This window comes from Saccostrea echinata, unplaced genomic scaffold, assembly GCF_033153115.1.
Source record: "Saccostrea echinata isolate AGI-Se365-2 ecotype Australia unplaced genomic scaffold, CSIRO_AGI_Sech_v1 ptg000008l, whole genome shotgun sequence".
Taxonomy (NCBI): domain Eukaryota; kingdom Metazoa; phylum Mollusca; class Bivalvia; order Ostreida; family Ostreidae; genus Saccostrea; species Saccostrea echinata.
In genome coordinates this window covers 7,975,672-8,001,423 of record NW_026889757.1, presented here as the reverse complement: position 1 = coordinate 8,001,423, position 25,752 = coordinate 7,975,672, and the positions used below count along the sequence as shown (strand labels likewise).

The following is a 25,752-nucleotide window of genomic DNA, read 5'->3' as shown; positions in this document are numbered from 1 at the left end:
TTCCTAAAATAGTTACTTGTATTTTGTTAATAAAATGGAAATTACATAACATGTACAACATTGGAAAATGAATAATGATTAACATGCCTGGGTATTTATGCCTATCATTGTGGATAAATATAATGCCTTTATTAATATTGTCCTCCTTGTGGGTATGTTTTCAAGGAAGTTACCCAAAACGTTGTTCTGTAGACATTTGATACATGGGGGGGGGGGGGGGGGGGGGTGCAAACCATTATCACTATGATAATGGTTTCTTGAAAAATATTGGTTTACAAAAAAAATTTGTTATTGCCATATTTTGGCTCTCAACATAAACATCCAATAATTGTAATTATACCACTTCTGTATTATATCATAGTCACTAAACAAAGTAGAATCTTTTTCTTATAAGAATGAAAAAAAGCTTTTTTCCAGAATAATGCACAGGTGCTTGTGGACAGAACCCCTCTCCCCCCCCCCCCCCCCCCCCCCCCGAATATTCACCCGGGTATGATACCGCGGGTATGATTTTTTTTTTTTTTAAGGAAAGCGTTATTTTTTTTCAAATTTCCATATGGAATACAATGTAAATGTTTGCTAGAAGAATAATTTATGAAAGAAGACAGTCCTTGGATTCGGAGGGTGTATGCGGGGGGTGGGGGTCTTCTCCACAAGCACCTGTGGAAAATGCTTTATAATTGCAATAGAATACCCGGTAACAGTTTTCTGACTCTATCAATGTTACACCTTGGTATGTTTTAAGTTCCCTACATCTGGAATGAAATTCCGAAACAATTCAGGTGGTTGCGTGCAGTTCCCAAGTATGAGAGCAAAATATTGAGATGACACTGGGTAAATAAATTTCCAAGTCATTAATGTACAATGAAAATAGAAAGGGTGGCGAATTTTCACCTTGTCTAACAGCAACGAAATCTTGTAGTTTTTGACCTATTTGTCCCTTTAATTGTATACTTTGATATCTTTGTACATATACATACAACATTTTCCATGTATCCCACTTTTTAAAAATATTTGGTCGAAACACTAAGACAAATAGAATAATTTAACTGTGTCTCTGGACAAGCCCTCACCGGGTCCGTAGGGCAATATCATTTTAACGATAAAATGTTTTATCTAAAAGATAAACAGCATAGCTAAGGTAATACAGGCAAGCGTTACTTTGTTCTCTATTAGGCCACACAAAATTGAATCTTTGTTTTACGTTCCGGGCTGGTAGTTTTCAAAGAAATGAAATAAAAGAAATACAATAAAATAAAATAAAAACAAGCATTCTTTCAAATCATTTTCTCCGTATTCTTCATAAATGCCCAAATCCGTTCGATTTTTAGAAAACAACAGTATCTTTTTAAACCTAATATAAGTCTTTTCTGGAATCCTTATCTGAAGAATCCGGGCTACTATTAGTTTACACATAGATTTGTATAGAGAAAATAGGTGTTGTACGTGTATATGGGTCATAACATTTTTAAACTAAAAATGTATTTCTAAAAAAAAAAAAAAAAAAAAAAAAATCGGTATGAGCTTAAACAATCTGTCCACAAAGCATGCATAAGAATAGGGAGTTTTTATGGGGGCATTCTCTGGTATTAAAAAATAAATCTGACTTCATGCTCTTAAAATTGTAATAAAAATACAACCCCAAATACTGATTACTTTTAAAATATACAATGGAATACACTTTGAATTAACCACACGAATGCATATCACGGTAAACTTTAAATCTATGATCAGTAAGTCTCATTTATCTGACCTTCAACCTTAAAAACCCATGGGTAAATTTTATTTTCAAAATTATAACCTCTTTTGGATTTTTCGACATTTAGAATAGTATGAACAAAATACCAATGACAGGACTTGGTTCAGCAAAGAACCAATTTATCAAATCAAAGTACTGAAAGAACTGATGGGAGTTGATTTTAATGACGGGTTCAATAAAATTTTGTGTGTTTGTAACCTCGTTCACATCTTTTCAAATTATGCACAACATTAATGCTTCTAAATTTGGTATGTGAGAATAAAATGAATAAGAAAATGTCACGATCCTACAGAATCAAAGGTACTAATTCTTGTTTTGATTTGACCATAACAACGATATGCGAAAATGTGTAAGACTTCTTCACTGCTCCAAATTTTTCAGTAATTTAAGGCATTTTACTGACCAAAATTTTGTTTAAAAGTGCTATTAATAGCAACTTAGCTTTTCGCCAGAATGTGATACAAGTCGTGAATTCCACTCCTATTTATATAATCCTTGAATAAATAATTTCTAAGTGTACATTTGAAATTTACATATACATGTAGAATTCCATCGTCATCTAAAAATTACAGTTGTGAGTCATTAACTTAATTTTATAAACCTAAATGACTTGCTACAAGTAGTTTACAGGAAAAAAACGGAGTCCCATGTTGTGACAAAGATGCATCACTTTTGAGTCTATAAGGGACACAGACTCAAAAGAGTTCAAACGGTGTCCCTCGGAGAATTCTCACGCAGGGATATTAATTAAACATATGTCATAAGTGCAGTCTTCAGATTCCCAGTTTTGGTATAAAACCAACAGTTATTTAAAGAATGAATTTAATTGTTACCGAGGTTATACTGTATAACCTGGGTCGGGACAGTTTACGCTCTATAAACCGCGAAGAATTAGATATATGTTACACGATCAGTATGTACTGGTCCCAGCTGACAAAGCAGCTGACAAATTTTTCTTTGTTTGTAAAGCTCCTTATTTTAATTGTATTTTAGAGGAACTGGGATTGAATTCTACAAGTGATAATCCAACATGTCCATATATAATTCTCTTTCTAAGGAGGAAATTCTTCAAGATCATATGTCAGTTTTAAATATTTTTAACATTCCCAACAATCAATGTGAATTTGAATTACCATGCATATCTACACTGGATTCCTAAACTTAATAAAAATCCTTACAAACAAAGATACATAGCGGGTTCCAGTAAATGTTTTACCAAGCCTCTTTCTCTGCTCCTAACTAAAATAAAAACTTCAGGAGTACTGTACAACAATATATTTGAGGAGTAAAACTTACAAGGTTACTTACCTTGTCGTTGGTCATTTGCAAAATTATTTTGTTAAAAAAAACACTCTGATTGCACACACATGTACTCAGTAAATATGAGATGCTTGAGTTTCTGATTGAAAATATCTACGTAGTTTTTGGAGATTAAATCTTCCAATAATCTGTCGGTATTCCCATGGATAATCGCATATTCATATGAAGCAAACTTTTACATGAAAAAAGGCGCCTTGATATGGCCTTCAACTCGACATTTAGATATATCGACGACGTGTTTTCAGTTAACAATACAACTGTAGTTACTTCCATTCATATTTGGATATTTTACTAGATAAAGACGTTAATGGTAACCTAACAACAAAACCTTATGATAAACGGAATGAACTCAATTAACTTTTCTATCGTCAGCTTCCCTTACTTATATAGCAATATACCCTTATTACCTGTATATGGGGTTTAAATCTCCTAGTTGATTCGATACACAAGAGCATGCTCCACGTACGAAAAATTTCAAAAACAGACAAACAAGTTGATGAAACAAGGATATCAACAGTCTCGTTTAAAGTCATCATTACTCACATTCTATGGTCGATACAATGACCTTGTCAGCAAAGACAATCTATCATCAAGTCAAATGCTGACTGATGTTTTTCATACTATAATTGTTAGGCCATTATTTAAACACTGAATTGTCTATACGGAATTACCGTTTGCCGATCATAACAATGAGCATACGGCGTGGAATGCTTACTCCTCAATGGCACCTGATCCCATCTCTGATGTTTTAAGAGCTAGGTCTGTGTTTGCTCTGCTCCCGATTTGTATTGTTCAATTAACTTTTGGGCTTGATTACTGTTCGTTATCTCTATACATGTATTTCATGCATAAATTTGACATAGACAACAAAACCACACAGGTGTTTGTTTTCATCTTTTTTTATTTTGTTTGTTTTATCATTGTGTAATTACAGAAATGACATTTTCACCTTAAATAACTGGGATATTTTCGTTTGTTTGTTTTGTTTTGTTTTTATCTCTGCGATAAGGAAATATGAGAAGCCAAGAGCTTCAGGTTTCCTATCATTATGTTCCCAAATAGGAACATCTTTAATTGAATTACATTGCATGAAATATAACCCGAGACAGATGTTAGTTTGCAACAACCTTAGATATTGTCTTACAATCCAACATTCAGTCTTTAATAATATCCGACTTTAAATATTGATTTTTCCAACTTTAAAGTTGGTAATGCCAACTCTAATCTTTACTTTTCCAACTTTTACGGCATTTGAGCACTTTTAACCCCTTTTCTTGCCCCCCCCCCCTTAAAATTATTCCTAACTTTATTAATGCAAACTTAATGCATTGAAACAAATATTTGTGAGCAATTAAAGGAGAACAAGGCGCGCAGAATGCATGTAGCTTCAGATATATAAAAATCATATTCAATCTGTGAATTTAGCATTTAGAATCAAGTTCTCATTATTGAAATTATGAAATTGTGTTAAACAAAACTTCTCCGAGGAAAATTATATTTGCAAAAATTATTCTGTCATTAAAAAATAATGTGGTATTCGTGGGGTTCGAACCCTAGCAATAAAAATCCTTAGTATCATTTTTATGCCCCGTATCGAAGATTCGGGGGTATATAGTTTTTGCCCTGTCTGTCCGTCTGTCTGTCTGTTTGTCCGCAAAAGAAACTTTAACATTGCCCATAACTTTTGATTCATATTTCACATGTGTATTCCTTGTGACAAGACCTTTCTTCGGGTACCACCATAATTGACCATTTGACCTTGACCTTGGAGTTTGACCCAGTTTTGCAAAATTTTTCCCAACTTTAACTTGGCCATAACTTTTGAACAATTGATGCTATGGCTGTCATATTTCACATGAGTAATACTTGTGACAAGACCTTCCTTTGGATACCAACAACTTTGACTCTTTGACCTTGACCTTGGAGTTTGAACTACTTTTGAAAAACTTTAACATTGGCTATAACTTTTGAACGGCTGGTGCTAGGGCTTTCCTACTTCACATATGTAATCCTTGTGACAAGACCTTCCTTTGGATACCAACAACTTTGGCCTTTGACCTTGACCTTGGAGTTTGACCCACTTTTGAAAAACTTTAACATTTGCTATCACTTTTGAACGGCTAGTGCTAGGGCTTTCATACTTCACATATGTAATCCTTGTGACAAAACCTTCCTTGGATACCAACAACTTTGACCTTGACCTTGGACTTTGATCTACTTTTGGAAAACTTTAACCTTGGACACAACTTTTGAAAATTTGCTGCTAGGGCTTTCATATTTAACATGTTTTTTCCTTGTGACAAGACCTTCCTTTGGATACCAACAATTGTAATCCATTGACCTTGACCTTGGAATTTGACCTACTTACTTTTGAAAAACTTTAACCTTGGTCATAACTTTTGAATGATTGGTTCTTCAGCTTTCATATTTCACCTGTATATTTCTTGTTAGAATGCCTTTCCTTAGGCACCATTAATTTTGACCATTTGACCTTGACCTTGATGTTTGACTTACTTTTGAAAACCTTTTTCCATATCTATTCAATGGTTGCTACTAGGGCTTTCATATTTCACAGGAACATTCCTCGAGACAAGCCTTTACTTTGGGTACCAACTTATTTGATTTGCATTTGAAAAAGTTTAACCTTTGCTTTAAGTTGCCATACGGGGGCATCAGTGTTTCACGAACACATCTTGTTCTTCGAGACTTACATGCTAACCACTACGCTACGCAGCCCCTGAGTAGCGCAGTGGTTAGAGCGTCTGTTCTAGAGTCGCGGAGCAAGGAGTTGATCCTTACGTCGCGGGTTCGAATCCCACTGTGGGACGTGGAGACAGGTCCTTTGGATAAGACCGTATAAACCGAGGTCCCGTGTCGCAGTAGGTGCTGGCATGCGTAAAGAATGGCCCCGAGTGCCGATTATAGGTCAAAATTTGCAGCTCTCCACCGGCAAGTGGTGGCGTCTCCATATGAGTGATAAATTCTCGAAAGTGACGTTAAACAACAATAAACAAACAAACAAACGCAGCCCCTGATAAATAGTGGCATTTAAATAATGTCTGTGATATGAACCTTGACTAAATGCACTTAAGTATTTCTCGGAAAGATGCGAATGTTGTGTCATACAAGTGTATTTTTAAGGTATAGTGGGTTTTGTTAACCAAAAACTTTACATTTTTACGCAAATTTTGAGGAAAATCAGCGAAGACCCACTCATATCGAAAAATTGCGTTATAGTATGAGATAATGATCATTTTTGCCCTCTTTAGTCTGTGTGTGTGTGTGTGTGTGCAATTTCATAGGCAAATATTTTAAATCTTTGTGAGATTCTTGCAAATTGTGGAGATTTTACATAAAGTATACTTTGATGTTAGCTGAAATATCAAAGAAAATTTTGTTATAATTGAGATTTTATTTAAAACCTTCATGTTTGTCGCACTATAGGCAATTCGCTCGCCTTGTTCGCTCATCTTCTTTGTCAATTATTTTTACCTTGACCTTCCCTATACTTTGGTGTTTGATATTACACTTTATTTCATACAACTGAAGTATATGTGTCAATTCTGTAAATGAAAACACAACGAAATCGTTCTTTCTAGTTCCATCATTATCATTTTCATAATCAACTCGCTTCTTTCAATTTTAATCACATGTATAAAACAGCAACATGAGTCTAGCTACAAGGTTTATGGCCATAACGCATAAAACAGTACAAAGTTGGAAAAGCCAAGAATAAAGTTGGAAAAGCCAACCTTAAAGTCATCTTTGCTACTCAAGGGATTTTGATCCATTACTCACGAAGAGAGTTTGCAAGGAGAGTAGCGGATCAGAAACCCTTGACTAACGAAGATGCTTTAAAGTTGGAAAAGCCAAAATTAAAGTTGGAAAAACAAGATTAAAGTTGGAATTACCAACTTTAATGTTGGAAAATTCAAGGTTAAAGTTGGAAAAAGCCAACTTTCAAGTTGGAATTACCAACTCTAAAAAAATGTATAACATGGCACTAATACGCTTCTTTACGACATATACTACCGTCGCGGTAGTTCAGTCGGTAGAGCGCTCGCTCCGTGATTGGGAAGTCGTGTGTTCGAATCACGGCCGCGACTGACCTAAGTCGATAAAAAATAGGTAGCAACTGTTCCTCAGCCAAGCGCTCGGCACATTGAAGTGAAAGTTGCGGGTCATTCGGATGAGACCTTAAAAACCGAGGCCCCGTGTCAAGGTGGGCGTTGGCACGCCAAAGAACCGGCCCCACTGCTCAATGGCCCTGAGTGCCGAGTAGAGGTCTAAATTTGAAGCGCCCTTCACCGGTATATGGTGACGTCTCTATAATATGCGTGAAAAATTCTAGAACGAGACGTATAACAACATACATTATGACATATACCACTCAGTATTTTGACGTGTACAGTAAAACCCGAATACATGTAGGCTACTTGTCGTTCATTAGGAAACTACATCTGAGTACAGAACGAAAATCAATATAGAATCTACGAATCACCATTGCATAGGTCCCAAATGTAGGGTTAATCACCATCCCATCCAACCCTTACAAAGAAAGAAAGGTTAGATAACGATGGAAAAGTGAATTTTTAACGGAGTGTTAACAATTCTTTTTTAAGTTAAGTTAAAGGATTAACAGGGTATGCTTTCCATTTTCTACTGATTTGTACTACATTTACATGCTCGAAATACTTCGCTAATTAACACACGTACAGTGTAAAATAATAATAATACAGGACCATTTTTAATTGAAGTTTTGAAAACAGCTCCTTCTATTCCTGTGCATATCAATAGATGAATTTGAACATCTGTTGGACTATTTGCTATTTGTGAAATATTTTGAGTTATATTCAAGGAACAGATGTTTAACAAATGGAAAGTTACAGAAGGGCCACTAATTGAAAAAAATATATACTTTGCTATTATAAAGATTTTACGACAGAGTTCATATTTAAAACTATTAAAGACACTATGTAATTGCATCGCATTTCTTTTTTTAGTGGAGCACTTTTATATATCTAGAGCTTTTGTGGGCATGCTTTTCATAAACTTTTCTCAAGCGATAGGGACATGTTTCGATATCTGTATACACCTGATACGAACAGAGTTACAGCTCTGAACCGACAAAAAAGTTAACGGGGTTACAGCTCTCAATGCTGTCTGTGGTATTACCATTATACCATATACTATTGGGGTTAGCGTTCAGAACAGTAACACCAGACGCAATACGGAAAGCCTCGCTCTCTTTCGCACAGAACGTATTGCGCGCGGATTACTTTTAAAAAATCATATTTTATATATATATATATATATATATATATATATATATATATATATATATATATATATATATATATATATATATATATATATATATATATATATAATTAAAAAAAACGAACACAGATGATTCGTAATATTGCTCTATATGTATTCATACCTTTTTTTTTAAAATTATTTTAGTCTTCTATATTTAAAATACAATCAGTTTGATTTTTTTTCAAGCTCTTACGTATATCCATGCACAATACTTAAATCAGAATCAGTAGAAATATTTCATGTGCATCAAACACATTATCAATTTAAAGCTTAAGTCAGGATTTACGTTAATTGTATTCATTATAGATCCATATTGCATAAATTATATAGGTCCTAACATTTAGTATATGGTTGTACTTAAAACATAGACCGTATATTATTTATAAAAATAATAAATATTGTACATGTATTTTTAAAACTCCTCTATACGTATAATTTGTTCAGATAAGTTATAATAATTAAAAAATTACAAATAAATATAAATGATTAAAGGCTAATCAGCTGTTGGTGGCTTATAGATTTAACTGTGATAGAAATAATATACATATTTTTTTAATTATAAACCATAAAAATTTCTACATTTGTTATTTTATGAAAGTAGGACGTTCACGTCATGCAGAGAAAATAAAAAAAAAACTGCAGATGTAGCACGGTGCAGTATAACAGGCTGGTATAAAGGACCCCCCCCCCCCCCCCCCCAAAAAAAAATCCTCGCTGCTTCTCTGAGTAGTGGTATTATCGATGAAACAATACAACATGAATATCTCTGCGTGATAAATTAACACTTCCTAATGAAATACCCACAAAATTATGGGTCATTTTTAATTGCACTCTGTAGGATACATAGGCCTATCTGTTTAATGTCTCTGTTATCCGTACCCATTGTGAAGTCACGTGATAAGATGGAGCTTCAGAACGGTCACGTGGATGGACACCAGTACCATGGGTCAAAGGCGCAGGCATACCTTTCTGCAACATTTGTCAACAGTCCAGTACAAGGTAAGAAAATGTTTTAACAGCTGATTGAAAAGGGGGCTCGTTTTAATCGTTCTCATCCTCCTTACTAGGTACTAACTCGAGGAAAGTTGAAGCCACGCTTTTCAAAAGTTTTGTCCCTTGGCCGCCATCTTTCTCAATTCCCATCTAGGCCTTATCTCAGCGAGCTTCGTAGAGACTAAAAATTTTGGTCTGGTGACCGCAGAGACACCGTACCAACACTTTTAGTCTCTACGAATCTCGCTGAGATTAATCTAGGCCTATAGGTCTATGTAGCGAACCCTTTGCAATTTTTGTCTTTTAACATGTTTTACAGGAAAAAGGTCTTTGCTTCTTGTATTTTGATTTCCCAAGAACATGGGGCATTGAAAAAAAAATTAATGACAGTACGCCCTTTTCAATTGAAAAAAACCCCGCCAAATTGGGGGGGGGGGGGCGCAATACATCATGAAGTTTCTACATCTTTAAGGTAGGGAAATATAGATTAAATCATGACACTTTTTTAACATGTTTAAAAAATCTTTTTCTATTATAGACCCAGTCTATTTAGTAGCCTACTTTTTAACCAAAAATAAACCAAAATGAATATTTTCACTTTTTTTTTTAATTCTTACAAAAAAGATTTCTATATTCAAAATAAGTTTTGCTAATTTGTCTTTGCAAATACCCTTATATTTATGTATTGATTTATCATATCATGTGTATCCCCCACTGCATCACAATATACATTGTTGCACCCTAAATCATTTCTTTTGATCCTTTTGACCTTTTGGTTGACCCAACACAAAGCCACAACTTTTGAAAAGATGAATTTGCAAAGTAAGGACTAGCCTCTACAATGTATTTACCCACAGCCACATGACACTTGCTCACACCTATGTCTGACTTAACCCCATCTATCAATATTTTGTAATATTAAATTAAATTCAACATTACTTATTCATTTGTATTTATCAGACCTGAAGGAAGCAATTTCAGTTTAGAGGAGGGAGTACAATCATATATTTTCAGTTGGGGAGGGGGCACCACCAAGAATTCCATAACAAGCCATAAAAAGAACTAGTCCGTTGTTTGTTGTAGTCGTTTTTGTTGTTGTCATTTTTATTAATTCCAGTGAAGTGTACCTTTTTGCATTACGACACAACCTATGAGGACAGCTGCACTCAAGGTAAATAGTAGTCTCTCCTTATCCCTGATTGGTTGCTTGTGCAACAGACTATTTCCGTGTCAATGTTGACAAAATGATTTGACCAATCACACAGGTCTTATACCGGGGGCGTGAATTGTTTACGCTGGGCGCATCTGTCGAGATAGATTGTCACGTAATGCCAAATGGCACACTTCACTGGAATTGATAATAACTTTTTTACAATTGCATCCTCTTCTCCAGAAACACTGGGCCACTTTCAACGAGTTTGTTTTGATAAAGGGGATTCAAATTTGTTCAAATAAAGGGCCACACCCTCTTCCAAGGAGAGGTAATGAAGAAATAGTAAAAAGTTAGGGTCATTTAAAAACTTTAAAAATCTTCTCAAGAACTATTTGGGCCAGAAAAGAAGAATTTTTTTTTTCAAGTCATGACCCCCAGAGGTAGGTCAGGGCCACTTTGGGCAAACAAAGTTTTACATTGGTATATATAGGAAAAATCTTTTCAAATCTTCTTAAAAACAGCAAAGTCATGATCAGTCATATTTAAAAAGAAACATTCTCAGGTAGTGTAGATTTTAAATTTATTACATTCATGACCCCCAGGGGAAGGGTGGGGCCAAAATTAGCAATCAAAGTATTGCATAGGAAAACAAAGGAAATATTTTTAAAAAGCCTTTTCCAAGGAACAGCATAGTCATGATTAGTCATAATATTTAGGCATCCTCATGTAGTGTAGATTCAAGTTTGTTCAAATCATGACCTTGGGCATAGGGTGGGGCCATAATGGGCAATTGGAATACATATAAGAAAAAATGCTTGAAAATCTCTTCAAGAACAGGAAAACCATGATAGTCATATTTATATGGAAGCATTCACAGATAGTGTAGATTGAAGTTTGTTCACATCATAAACCCCGGGGATAGGGTGGGGCTACAACTTGCAATTTATATTGGAATGTATCACACAATTGAAAGATGAATCTGCTGATTAAGAACAGGAAGAGCTCAGATGAGCCCATGGGCCTCTTGTTTATTGTGGGGACACGAGCATATTTATACACAATATAGTAGCTTTGTTTTCTATAATATTCTATATCATTATGTCCGCAAAAAAAAAAAATTGTTGGGGGGACACAGGCCCCTCCCCCCTTTCTTATGCCCATGTTCATCACTATTATGTATTGATAGCTAGATCCCATATTTTAAGATAAGGTATTATTTAGACATAATTTTTTTTTTTTTGATTTATGTTAACATTTACATATTAACATTCTCTACAGCTTGGTTACATTCTGAGGATCAGATAGTGAAGCAGTGGCTATGTCAAGGTCAAATAATTATTTGAAATCATTGTCATATGTTGATAAGCTTTTGTCAATATTGAGTGTATTATGTCCAGAATTACATGTTGGTATTTTTCATTTTTATTGTTCAGATATGCCACTTAAAAGCAAAGATGCCACTTAGAAGTAAAAAATATTCACAAAAAATTAAAGTAATTAAATACAAGGAAGAGGGAAAAGAAATTGAATTTGTGAAGTCTGAGCCAAAATGTTCAGGTTCCAAGAAACCAAAGAAAATTGCCACAGAGGAACTGTTGGATCAGCCATCAACTTCAGTTGTTCAGGAAGGTAATTGTATGAATTAATTTTACATGCATCCTCATAGCAATAAGGACTTTAAATATAACCACCACATTTCTTTTTTACTTCCAGAATGAGAATCAAGTTTTTCATGGTAATACATGTATATAATGATTATGAACTGTCTAAATTCCTCTATAAAAATCAAGACCAATGTTTTTCATGTTGATACTGAAGCATCCCCATCTTATGTGGATTCAGACCACTTAAGCCAAGACCTCTTGGGTGAAGGGTGGGTCAACAATATGAGGTCAAAATTTTTCATGGGAATAAAGTGGGAAACAATTGTGAAACCTTTCCTGACAAACATCAGGACCAAGGTGTCAGACTCAATTGAGATTTAGGGATTACAGTTCTCTGGTTTACTTTAAATCTGTTGCTCATTGTCTATCATGGGTCCTCCAAGACCGTCTAATCTCTTAGTAAAAAAATAATAAGAAAGGAAAAGCAACAAAGTTATCAGAGTTAAGCATGTGAACCAATTTGTTATCTATTACAAACTTTAGAATATTTTATTAATTTTATTTTGAAAAATAGATGTAAGGACTTATGTATCCAGAAAAACTAAAGAACGAGAAGGATGGGAAACAGTACAGCCTTCAATGCTAAGGGCTAGAATTGAGGAAATGTGCCCATCAACATGGGAATGTTGTTTTTGTGGCAAGGAGACGATGCATATTATCTACTGTCCAGACTGTGGTCCAACAGCATACTATTGTGAAACATGCTGCACAAAACTCCACAGTGTAGTGCTTTTTCACAAGCCATGTGTTTGGAAAGTAAATAATAATCAGCTGGTCATCTTTAAAAAGAATTGTTTGTTTGCCCTCTTCCGACCGACTGACTAAAAACAGCCTGATTCAAAAAATTTTTGACCTCCAGGAAACAAATTTTTCTTTATTCATTAATAACTATTTTAACTTCAATTTGCAGGTGTTTTTGACTAAAAGAATATTTGCCCCTACCTACCTACCCATTTTTTTTTATCCTCGGTTGGGAGAGGGCAAACAAACAAATTTTTGGCCTTATTTACTTTTTTTTTTTTCACAATTATATGAACTTCCTTAAAATGAACGTTAATTTAATACAAAAATTACAAAATTAAAGTTTATAAATATCCCTTCTGGTTTATATGCATTTTTTAAATTTCCTTTGTCTTTTTAAGAATGATATGTATGTCCCATATGAGAATTCATCAGAAACATGCATTGGAAGGGAAGATCATAAGGAATGTCCCACCACCTACACCAAGTCCTTGCTGTGATAAGCCTATCAGGTAACCACATTTCTAAATGTTAGCTCACCTGAGCTGAAAGCTCAAGTGAGCTTTTCTGATCACCCGTTGTCCGTCCGTCCGTCTGTAAACTTTTCACATTTTCAACTTCTTCTCAAGAACCACTGGGCCAGTTTTAACCAAAATTATTACAAAACATCCTTGTGCGAAGGGAAGTTTAAATTGTTAAAATAAAGGGCCAAGCCCCCTAACAAGGTGAGATAATCAAGAAAAAACAAAAATAGGGTGGGGTCATTCAAAAATCTTCTTAAGAACCACTGGGCCAGAAAAGCTGAAACTTAAGTGGAAGCATACTGGGGTTGTGTAGATTCTAAATTATTCAAATCATGACCCCTTGGGGTAGGGCGGGGCCACAAAGGGTATTAAAAGGGGGGAAATCAGGTGAATAACAGCAGGGAAAAAAACTACTCAGGTGAGCGCTGTGGCCCGTGGGCCTCTTGTAGTTTATAATCTATGTCTCCAAATGTTTTTTTTAAATTTTTTAATTTTTTTCTTATTTTTTGCAGTTGAATGTAAGAAAGACTGAAAAAGCATATTTTTTTTGTTTTTAAATGCCCACTTCAGATTAAGGGGAAGTACTTTTGTCAAGTAAAAAAAAAAAAGAAAAAAAAGAAACGCACACACCTCAAATGTATTAAATTAACATTCACGATTGTGAGATGTTAAAATTTTGTACAAAATTGAATCGTTTCCTGAGTAAATGGGAATTGGTTTTAGAGAGCTAAATGTCCCTTCTTTAAGCTGTTTATACCCCCCCCCCCTCAAATAAAGGTGGGTGGGTGGGGATATAGTAATCACCTTGGCCATCTGTCTGTCTATGCAATCTTTTCCAAGCTGTACTTTGTAATGTAGATTCACTGAAACCTTATACATGGTACAAAGATTTTTTTTATGCCTGCAGTTGTGTCTTGATCTTGCTCCAAGTTCATTCTGGCAAGTTCAAGGTCACTGGCAGAATAATTGTAAAATTTATGATGTGTGTATTTTCTAACGGAAAAAAATTGGATGTCCATCTTTCACTCAACGAATACTTGAAATCTAAAATCATGTCCTTTTTTCTTTTTTTTAATCAAGGACAATTTGGCAAGATCAAGGACACACTTGCAAAAATTGATTACAAATAGGCATTTTAAAAATATTGCACCAGGGGGCATTACTTTGTGAACTTGCTAACATTACCTGTAGTTCATTACAGTGAATGAGGGTTAGTTCCAGACCCTAACAAAAAATTAAATTTTGATCAAGTCATGACTCCTTGGGCTAGGACAGGCATAGAATAGTTTGTACAAATATTTGCATATAAATAAAGCTTAAATCTTTTAGCAAGTTAAGTGTATTCTGTCTCAAATGAAATTTATAAGTGTTATTGTATGTTAGCATCCCCATCTACTGCAGATTAAAGTTTATTTGATATGTCTTGACCCTCAGAGCTAGGAAAGGGCCACAAAAGAAGGGTTCAAAATTTAAATCAAAGATCTTATATGAAACATTATGTACCAATGTTTTAAAAGTAAAAGTCATCAAGATTAAGAAATTTGAAAAACATGCAGACACAAATGGTAGTATTTTAGGTTCTTGAGCCTCCATATGTATATAGTTTATTTGTTATAATGAATTTCACTCTCATTAACAGTTTTCCTTGGCAAATTTGTAAACAATATGAAATTATTCAAGCATTTATTAAAAAAAAAAAAGAATAACCCTGAAAATAACATTTATATCGGTTCTAATTGAATTTCAGGACATCAGCATAAGATAAATATGCAATTTTGCAAGTGTGAGAAGGAGTCTATCACTTTGGTCAGGTACAGACTTTGGCCATTATTCTCCTGAAACTCCCCGTGTTGCATTTGATCTTAAATTGATGGAATTGGCTGTGGTCCTTCAGCTTGAGGGGCATTTATCTTTAAAATCCTTCTGTGATGCCATCATTCAATCTCAAAATGGATTTCCTGTTATGGTGCGACCTGATGAGGTAATTGTTATTGTTATATATACATCTCTCTCTCTCTCTCTCTCTCTCTCTCTCTATACATATATTATATATATATTAACTTTACCTCAACTGCTTTATAGAAGATCCTATTTAAGAGAGGACTGATAGGAGATGCATTGTAGTAATGATTATGTTGCTCAGTTGTCTTCTTTGTATCATTATTTATTGCAATATTGATAAAAGAGGGAAGTGGAATTTGTTTAAAAAAAGAAAAGAAAAGAAATAATTACCGGTATAACACTTGAAAGAGCTTTTTATGCCAGCATCAGTGTGGGCTTAGGGAAGTTTTTGAGAGGAGTAAAAGTTTCAGACAACCAATCGGATCTATATCTTAATTCACATCTTTATCTTATTCAAAGGACATGTCACAATGAGATGCATGCACTGCCTTGTTGAGTTTAAAATCTTCATTAAAGGTAAAGGTCACAGTAGGCAATTCAAATTAGACTGAAGAATATACTTTTGAGTCATATTTAATCAAAGAAACTTGACCTGAAGGGAATCGTTCAATTCATATAAATTTTATTTTAGCATGATGATTAAATTCTGAAATAATATTTATATCAAGATGACAGAAACTGAATGACATCTGAGTAAATTGACATTTAAATACAACAAAATATAATTGGAATACAATTAAATTGTATACTGTTAAATCACTAATTTTCATGGGATAAAATTTTATGGTTAGGAAAAGTCATTACTTGTTCAAAGAGATTTTATTTTGTGATTAAAGAGGAAACATTATTTTAATGCTGCAATATTGAAATTCAATATTTTTTTTTTGGGGGGGGGGGGTACATTTATGAATTCTTGAGTCTCTTCATGTCATGAAAACTATAATAAATAAATCCCCGTGAAATTCATCAATTTTACATTATATATGGATGTGCTATATATCTTTGCCTTTGTAGTACAGTAAAACATGCTTATAACGAAGTGCCAGGGACAGGCGATTTTGCTTCGCCATAAGCCTAATTCGTTTTATCTGTTAAGTTTACAATATATTTTAAAGTCTGATGGGAAATGAAAATCACTTTGCTATAAGTTTCAATTCATTATAAGCGTGTTCACTATAAGCGTGTTTTACTGTAGTTTATCAAGCAGCAGTTTATTGAAGAACAGTATTTTCAGCATCAATAAAACCAGTTATCTCTTGAAATGTATATTTTTATTGCAAAAAGCTTAAATATTTTGTTTCTGTACCTACAGGTGAAAGATATATACAGAAGTCTTGTTGGGGATTCTTTCAATGAATATCGTTTCCATAGATCTCAGTTTAACAATAGAGAGATGTATGAAGAGAACCATATTGAAAGTACCAATGAATGCCCTATCTGTAGTGAGGTATGTGTGTAAAAATGATAAAAGTGAATCTTGATACCTGTTACTTCTTTTCCAATATCAGATTGAGCCTTTTCTTTTTTTTTTTTTAGTAAACTGAAATATCTAACAGTAACTTCAATGGGAGATATGGGTATATATTTCACGTATATTGATGAAAATTGTTTGAAATATAGTATCTTGACTTTTTTAGTATGGGTAAACAAGTTTTTCTTCGATCATGTAAGATATTTGCATAAGATCTACACTTGAAAAGTGAAATTTACTCATTGCTTATTTTAACAAAGATTATTAGAAGAAAAATGTGAATGTATTCACATTTTTGTATTTGCAAGATTTCAGAGTATACAGCATCCAGGTTTTACAAGTTTCACTGTGGCTGCATTTCATTTCTGGAATTTTTTTAAAATTTTCAACTTTTCATTTCCGACATTTTAAAGTTTTCATCTCCAACATTTTTCATGTAGTACTTTTCGGAAATGAAAGCAGGATTGAAGATTTTACTTATAAAAAAATATTTAAGAATAGATGATGAATAAATCATTAAAATCTAAATAATGAGTTTTGCATAGCTATTAATAAAGGGAAAATAAGATTTTTTTCCTGAGGCACATGTAAGTGTTGTGAACTTTCGCAAACCCTGCAAAAATCCCAGAAATGAAAAAAATAAATGTCAGCAATGCTATGCAAAATTCCGGAAATGAAATGCAGCGTTCACTGTATAACTGTCAGTGGACAGAGGAGTGAATTAATTGTCCACATGTTAGAGGTGTGAAACACTGTTTTGATATGAAGGTTTTTGTGTGCATTGTGTATTTAACATTGGCTAAAATTTTACATAAAATTTATGCTGAAGTATGGTATACTTCCAGTCTGCAAATTTCAATATCGGGCATCTCTAATGATAAATCACTAAACACTAAATTCTCAGTAAATCAGCCACTGGACCCTCTAATCCATCTGTTTCAATCAGTCTGGCACTTGTCAGTTTTGATAATGTAAGTTTCACTATACAAATTAAAATTTTACATGTTGTAATGCAATCATTTTTTTATGATGAGCTATCTAGGTCTAAGAGTATCATAAATTGTCTTTATTTAAGAAATGAATTTAATTTTTAAAGATTTATGAGGACATGAATTATGACGCCAACACTTTATGCTGGCATAGTTCATAAAGCGCATTAGCGCTTCGTGATAAATATGCTGGCGTAAAGTGTTGTAGTTCATGTACCTCATGAATTTTCAAAAATCAAATTCATTTCTTATATTTACATTATTTTTCTGATGAGTTGCCACAAATTATGCCATTCAACTGTCATTTTTAAAGCCAAAGTTTGCACTATAGTTTTGACATCAAGTATGGTATTATGATGTAACATTGGAGATATTCATGCTCATCCACAGTAGTTCATGGGAAAATGAACAATCTTCTAATTTGCAAAGAAACTTAAGGATAAATATTTGGAAATGTAAATATATCTAAACAGATCTTTGGGGAAAAAATGTAAGTATAATGAAAAGGTGTATTTATATTAACAATATAAATTTTCAGAGTGAAGTAACTAAAATACTTTCCTTGGATGGTAACTTTGGTCTTGTACATAAGAAATCATCAGGAGAGGGAAGTGGCATGCCCAGAAGAAAAGAAAGATTTTTCATGGACCAAGACAAAGTTGACGCATTTGTGTCAACTTATGGTCTAGATACCAAAAAGCAAAGTATTGTAAGTGTTTTATTTTATTGAAGAAGGTTCACATAAGGCTGTATCAATTAATTAGCATAATTAGAAAAGGCAAAAAAAGTAAATGAGTTTATAGAGGAATGTTGTTGATTTGATTGTTATATTAAGATAAATGTTTATATTTTGGGTTTCTGAAATGGCATATCTGTCCCAAAAAATATGACATACATATTTATAGAAAACTGTGATTTAGTATTAGTGATATCAATCTTTATTGTTCTTGAATCAGTATTACCAAATTCATAGTGATGCATATAAAATCGTAATTGTCAGTTTGATTCAATTTCATAGTATGAATACATGTAACTTGCTGGCTATTGTATGCAGGAAATATCATGCATATAATGCATTGCAGCATCTTTATTAGCCAAGGGTTTCTAATCTGCTACTTTGCTCACAAACCCTTGGCTAGCTATGTTGCTATCAAAAGTCTGGATTGTTTTTGTCATGTGATTTCCAATCTTACATCATATACACAGCTTGCATCATTGTTAGACATAAAGAGTGTTTCAGGTATGCAGTTAGAATGAAAATGCAGCAACTTTTTTTAATGTGTTCTTGTTATGTTTCAGAATTGCTCAGATTTTCAAGCAGGAAATATCATCCGTTCTAAAAAGAAGACTGATAAATTAGATATCACTGGTTTATTTGGTTCTGTGTGCCAACATGATATCCCACAGATTTTTTTAAATCTGAAACATGGTGAAAGGTAATTAATTTAAAAAAAAAAACGGACTTCATATATTTGAGTGTATTGATATGAGATCATATACTTTATAGTCTGCAACAATTAATGGAAATAGGAAAAGTATGGTTATATATAGAGGTAGTACATGATGTTCTTTGTTCAGTGATTGAAAAAAGACTAGTTCCTTTTTTTTTTTCTTTTTTTTTTTTGGAAAATTTGTCAGTTCTTTAAAATACTAAATGTGTACATATGTAAATAGTTGTTGACAAGTCATGAAATTTCATTTGAATAATGTACTACAAGTTACAGTATGATTAGATTCTACTGAATTTATTTAGATTGGCATATTCAGTGCACCTCCTACAACACTTGGTTGACAATTCTGAGCAGGATGAAAGACCAGGAACTATTATGTATGACATAGCATGTAGCCTAAAGAGACACTTGCAGGTATAAATAATAAAAATCAGTATATAGATTTAGAAATATTTTTGACCTAACTGTCTCATTAAAACTCTGTTTTTATTTATTGTTACTTCATTTTTTTGTCAAACAGAAAGAAAACAAAGACCTACAGGCATATTTCAAGTTTGTTGTGCCAGTTTTTCACAGTTATGCACATAATATGGCATGCCAGGTATGCTCTATTAAAATTTATAATATAAAAGTATGCTGATTGTTTTCAAATGCAGCTGCCTAAATTTAATCGTTTAGCACACTGTGAAGGCATTGGAATTCTTCGGCATTTAGTTTTAATGCGTCCCCCATAAAATGGTCGGGAACATATAGTGTTAACCTGTTCTGTCATTCCGTCATCATTGACTTTCCGTTCATTATCTTGGCAACAGTTGCACACATTCAATTCAAATTTGACATATGGATACATCATAGAAATGCGTCAAGTTTGAATTTGGTCGTGGTCTGATGATTTTTGACAGAGTTATCCCTCTTGAACTTAGCCAAACATAGGAAATTCTCACTTTCCCCTCACTAACTTTTGGAAGGATGTATGTATAAGGTAGAAATTGCCTAGATGTGAAGATATTTTACCAGAAAATACAGGTCAAGTTCGAATTTGGTCCTGGTCTGGTGATTTTTGACAGTTATCCCCATTGTACTTAGAAAAGATTTATATTTCTTTAAAAATTCACAATTTCTAATCAGTATGGCATTTGAAATTTTGGCTACCTGCGGGGGCATTGATGGTGTTACGACACATCTAGTTCTCAATTATTGTGTAATATCTTATTGTAAAAGAATATTTTTTGAATTAAGTGTTTGGGAGAATTGGCATTATTTTTTTTAAATTGGAAATAGCAAGTTTAAGGGGGCATAGGTGATTACTGGAGTGAATGAAATAGTTGAAATTGTGAAACAGATTTATTGATGTGATTTAAATGAAATCTGCAAGTGTAAAAATCTACCCTATTTTTAACTTGTTTGTGAGAATGTCAGCTGCAATTTTTTCATTCTTAAATTTCTTAATTGTTTTGATGATGAATGCCCTACAGTGGAAACCAGTCAACAAAGTGAATTAACTGGCATATCAATTTCCAAAATATGTTGATAATATGTTAAATTCTTTAAGTTTTTTGTCTTTAAATTCAGACCCTATTGATTACAGCATAACAATTTCTAGTTAGAATCATCCCCAATTTAATTTAAATATGTTCATATCCAGACTTGTCTTTGTTTTGATAGCCAAAAAGTAAATTTTGCCAAATAAAATGTAATATATTGATCCAAAATTTTTTTCAGCTTGAATATGGGCAGAGGTTTGTTGAAGGAACTGGACTAAATGATGGAGAAGGTGTAGAGAGATTGTGGTCCTACCTCAGAAAATTCAGTTCCATCACAAAAGAAATGACTGTTTCAAATAGACAACATTTGATTGTGGATGCACTTGAACATTATTCTAATAGAATAAAAGAAAAATTGGGTACATTTCTTTTTACATGACAATATCTTTAACTTATCCATTTTTGGAGGTAGATTATTAGATTTATAGAATTCCTGTATGATTTATTTATTAGTAAACATATTTTTATTATTTGATACACTGATATTTGTTGTTTTATAATTTGAATTTTGAAATAACTTTAAGGCGAACGATTGAAGGCCATGCTGGAGAAAGCCAAAAAAATACAACAAGAAACCAGAGATGTGTACACTGCTGTTGAAGCCAAACATGATGGTATGCTATAAATTTATGAAATTTGATAAGGTAAAAAAAATAATTAGGATGAAGCATGGAGAGGCTATCAATGAATTTACTTCACTAAATCAAAAATGTTTATCTGTTGAAGGTAGTTCCTCAGAATGGTTTTTACTCTGGAAAGAGTTATCGAGAAGTGGAAGATAGGTTTCCGGTAAGATTGAATGCTACTGAGTAATGAGCTTAGAGTTGTTTTTTCTTTATATCGAGTAAAATTGTATATTGCTATTTACAGATGTAACATATTTATTTCTTTGAAACAGAATTTTCCTGATTATCATGAAATCCTTTTTTTTTTTTTTTTTTTGTCTTTTCATGACTCATTAGAACCATGCATGCATGTATTTTTACACTTTGCATATGTACTCGTATAACCAGTTAATGCTATATTCGTTGTCAATTTCTTACAGTCACCTTAACACCAGATGAGAGGTACTGTTGGCTTTCCAATCAGATTGTTACACAGAGGTAAGTAGAATTACTTCAAAGACTTCAAATGGTTATTTCTAGAAATAATAATATTTTTTTTTTGGTTAATCAAATGGAAAGTATAATTGTTTTGTGGTAGCTAGTAGTTTAAAGAATTTATTTAGACTTTTTAAAGTTGAATAATCTTTAACAAATTGTATAAGATTAATTGGGAACTAAATGTTATTAATGGATTGAAATTATTTACAAGCTATAGATATACAGTTAAACTTTGGTATCTCAAACACTGATATCTTAAATACCTTGGATATGTGGAGGTGATTTGGAAATCCTTACCAATTATTCTTTAAGTATTTTAACCCTGATATCATGAATCTTTGATATCTCTCATAATATTATAACAAGGTTCAAATGTATTTGAAATTAATAAAATATATTTTTCTTTGCATCTGCATGTATTCATTTCAGATATATTTTGAAATGAAACATTTTGATATTTATATTATTTGCAGGACAATGTTGGCTGATTCCCTTGATGAGGATGAAAAAATACTATTGAAAGGCCATATTCAAAAGTAAGTTTGTGAGTAAGTATTAGTGATATCCACAAGTAACTGAGTACTGGACTGTCTTTTGGATACTGATCATCTACCTTTTTTCATTCAGTTACTCATTGAAAATGTTTCTCCTAATAGAAATCCTAAATTCTAGCTGATATAATTAAAAAGATTTTTTCTTCAGCTGGTTTACTACAAAGTGGTTATTCTGGTATGCATTGGGGAAATTAACAATAGTTTTGCAGTAGCTTTATTAAACTACATAGAATTGCTCCATGTCCCTTGCATATGGTTACAAAAAACCTCTTTACTGTTAGATTTTTCATATTTATTAATTGTTAAATTCACCTTATCAACACTCTATTGAGTGGACCTATGAGCTTACATGTCATAAAACTAATTATTTATATGAGGATCAATGCTATTTGTATTATTGCACTGTACATATAAGGAATGTGCTTGTTTGCAAGATGTTCCACTTAGCAGTGCTCTTATTAGCCTCTTACAACGGAGTTGGAAGGGAATGTAGTAACGCATGTATGTGGGTTAGTTTATCCTTTGTGGGAAATGGAAGTGACATAATTTGCATTTGGATTGATGTTTAGTGCTGCCTTAATTTATAGAAATGCTCCTTGCAAGGGGATGCTATGCTTTGCAGTGCCCTTGTTCTCAAAATTAAGTAAAATGTAATTTTAATTTATAACTTAATTGCTGTCCATGGCCATTTGAATAGTTTTATGGTTTAGTTTCATGTTATCAAAGAAACATTATCATTTTCAGAGAAATGGCAGTCTCAAGTTCAACCACTTTTTCTTGATGTTTTAACTTCATTTTGTCTAATTCTTGGAATACATTTTAAAGTTTGATCGGAATCATGGCAAGTTGAGATAACAAGGTTTAACTAGTAAAGTTTGAGAAAAGACGTTTATAACCCCTTTTAAAGCTTAATTTTGCATTTTTTTTTAACATAGCTATATATACTTTTTGAAAAGGATCTGAATTTTAACAAAAGTGACTAGTAAAGGAACACGGTTGCACAACAGTATTAAATTTTGCTGTATATTCTTACCAAAAATGCGCAAATTTGAGTAGGTGGTATTAATTGAAAACAAACTTTTGAGAAGTTTCCTTGTCAGATCTTGTAAAACAATTCTTTATAAAGATTTTAGTACCAAAAAATACATAGGCATCCTGCAAGGCACGCAAGTTTGTTTCGGTCGAAGTCGAGCAGGTGCTTGAAAATCAAGTCCAGGACCTAATCACTCCCCACTCAAATACAGTATATAGAAAAATCAGCACGCCCTAAATTATAATGAATCTAGTCAATGCAGGAAGTTTACATATTGTTTTTCATCTCATAAAAAAATTCAGCTCCAGTCTCGTGTTAAAATGCCCGAATCGGAAGGGAAGATTCTGGAATTATTTTGCGTCAGCCATGATTTGACGTGAACCTCAAGTGAAATACTGTTATGACACCAAATAGCAGAATAAACAGCATGTTGATAAGATTTATCTTTTGCTTGTAATAAATTTTAAAACTGTTGATGTTTAGATTTTTTTATTCTTTTGCAGAACAGAAAGTGAATTGAAAAAAGCAAAGAAAACTTTACAATTAGATGTTCAAAGTTTGGACGCCAGGAAAGAAGAACTTTCTGAGTCTGCGAAAAATAAATTAAAACATGGGCATCTTAAAAAACTGCAAATGTTTGCCAATGAAAGGCAGTACATTCTGTCCTTGCTGAAGAAATATTTCGGTAAAAAAAAAATGTTTATCTTTCTTTTATTCATTGCTAAATACAGTTTAACATCTTTATCTCTAACATCAATATCTCAAAATTAATGTATATGTAAAAATGAGTTTTGACTCCCAACCATTTAAACCGTAATAAGATGATTTTCCTTAATTTGTTTTTGTAATTATTTCAGTGTTTTACATAATTTTAGTAATTTGTGTATGCAATTGAGCATGAATGCAACTTCTAATTTTCTAATGTTCTTTTATAATTTGGACAGATGGACAAGAAATGACAAAAAGAATTTCTAAGCAGTTGTCCTCCAACAGTGAGAGAATAAAGAAGTGTCTCAAAGAATTTAATAGCAACTTCAGTGAAAGTTTTTCTTTTGCTGAAGTCAGCATACCAACTGCTGCAATTTACAAAGATTTGGAAATTACAGCCATCCTAGATGATGGCAAAATTAAGGCTTGCCAGGCTTACTCTCTCCACCAACATGCAATGGAACAGGAACACATGACAAATACAGAAATTAAAGCTTTGCTTAAATATATTGATGATACCAACCAAAAATTATTAAATCTTATAGTTGAATCTAAACAAGAAGATAGATATCAAATTGGGCGTAAACACATGCTTATGATGTTTAAGCTGAAGGCAGAAGAACTGTGGATCAGATATTTATTATCATTGTTTGAGTTTTCTGCCAAAAGCGCTGAGAGTCAAATTCATTCCTTCATTGACATGCCTCTGCAGACAGATTTTGTTGATATAGATTGTATATTTGGTGAAGTATCTGACTTGTCTGAATCTGATGAGAGTGACACTGAATGAAATCAATATTGTTATTTCAACCAACCATAAGCAACCCCACAAAGTTATTTTGAGGGTGTACCATAATCATGATGTCTATCTGTCTCTTTTTTTTTCTCCATGTACCTGGTACAGTTGTTATATTTTTGGAATATTAGATTAGGTTTTTTTTTTAATGAATTAGGTACATATTTATTACATTTTCAACAGTGAAATACTGTGATTTATTAATTGAATAAAAGTGATATTCTCTCACAGCGTGAAAGGATACCAAAATGATATTCTCTCACAGTGTGAAAGGATATCAAAGTAAGTAAAAAATAATTTCTGGCCTGTCATAAGATAGAGATAGTAACTAACCATCTTGGTAGAGCTAAAACTGCACATTTCTTCCCAAATATGTTGCTAAAATCCATGCTAAGTAATGTTTTTCAATCTCACAACTGCTAAGCTATGACGTCTCAACCGCTCAACTATGACGTCAAGCTATTACACTGTGTTAAGAGAAGACAGAGGCAAAAGGAAAATCAACGAAAATGTAATAAACAGAAAATTCAATGTTCAACTCGTGAGACGGGATTTTTTGATATTTTCACTCGTGCTTCGCACTCATGAAAATATAAAAAAATCCTGTCCCACTCGTGAAATAAATTCCATATTCATCTACAAAACATTGAATATCCTCTATTTATTTATTTATTTAATTATTTTTGCTGTGTGTGGAGAAAAGGATGTTATTTTTAAATCAATTT

General features: G+C 33.0%; 1 pseudogene; it reads left to right on the top strand.

The window, feature by feature from the left end:
• The first annotated feature begins 11,967 nt into the window (after window positions 1–11,967).
• On the top strand, window positions 11,968–25,047 carry LOC133181355 (uncharacterized; annotated as a pseudogene).
• Window positions 25,048–25,752: the final 705 nt, after the last annotated feature.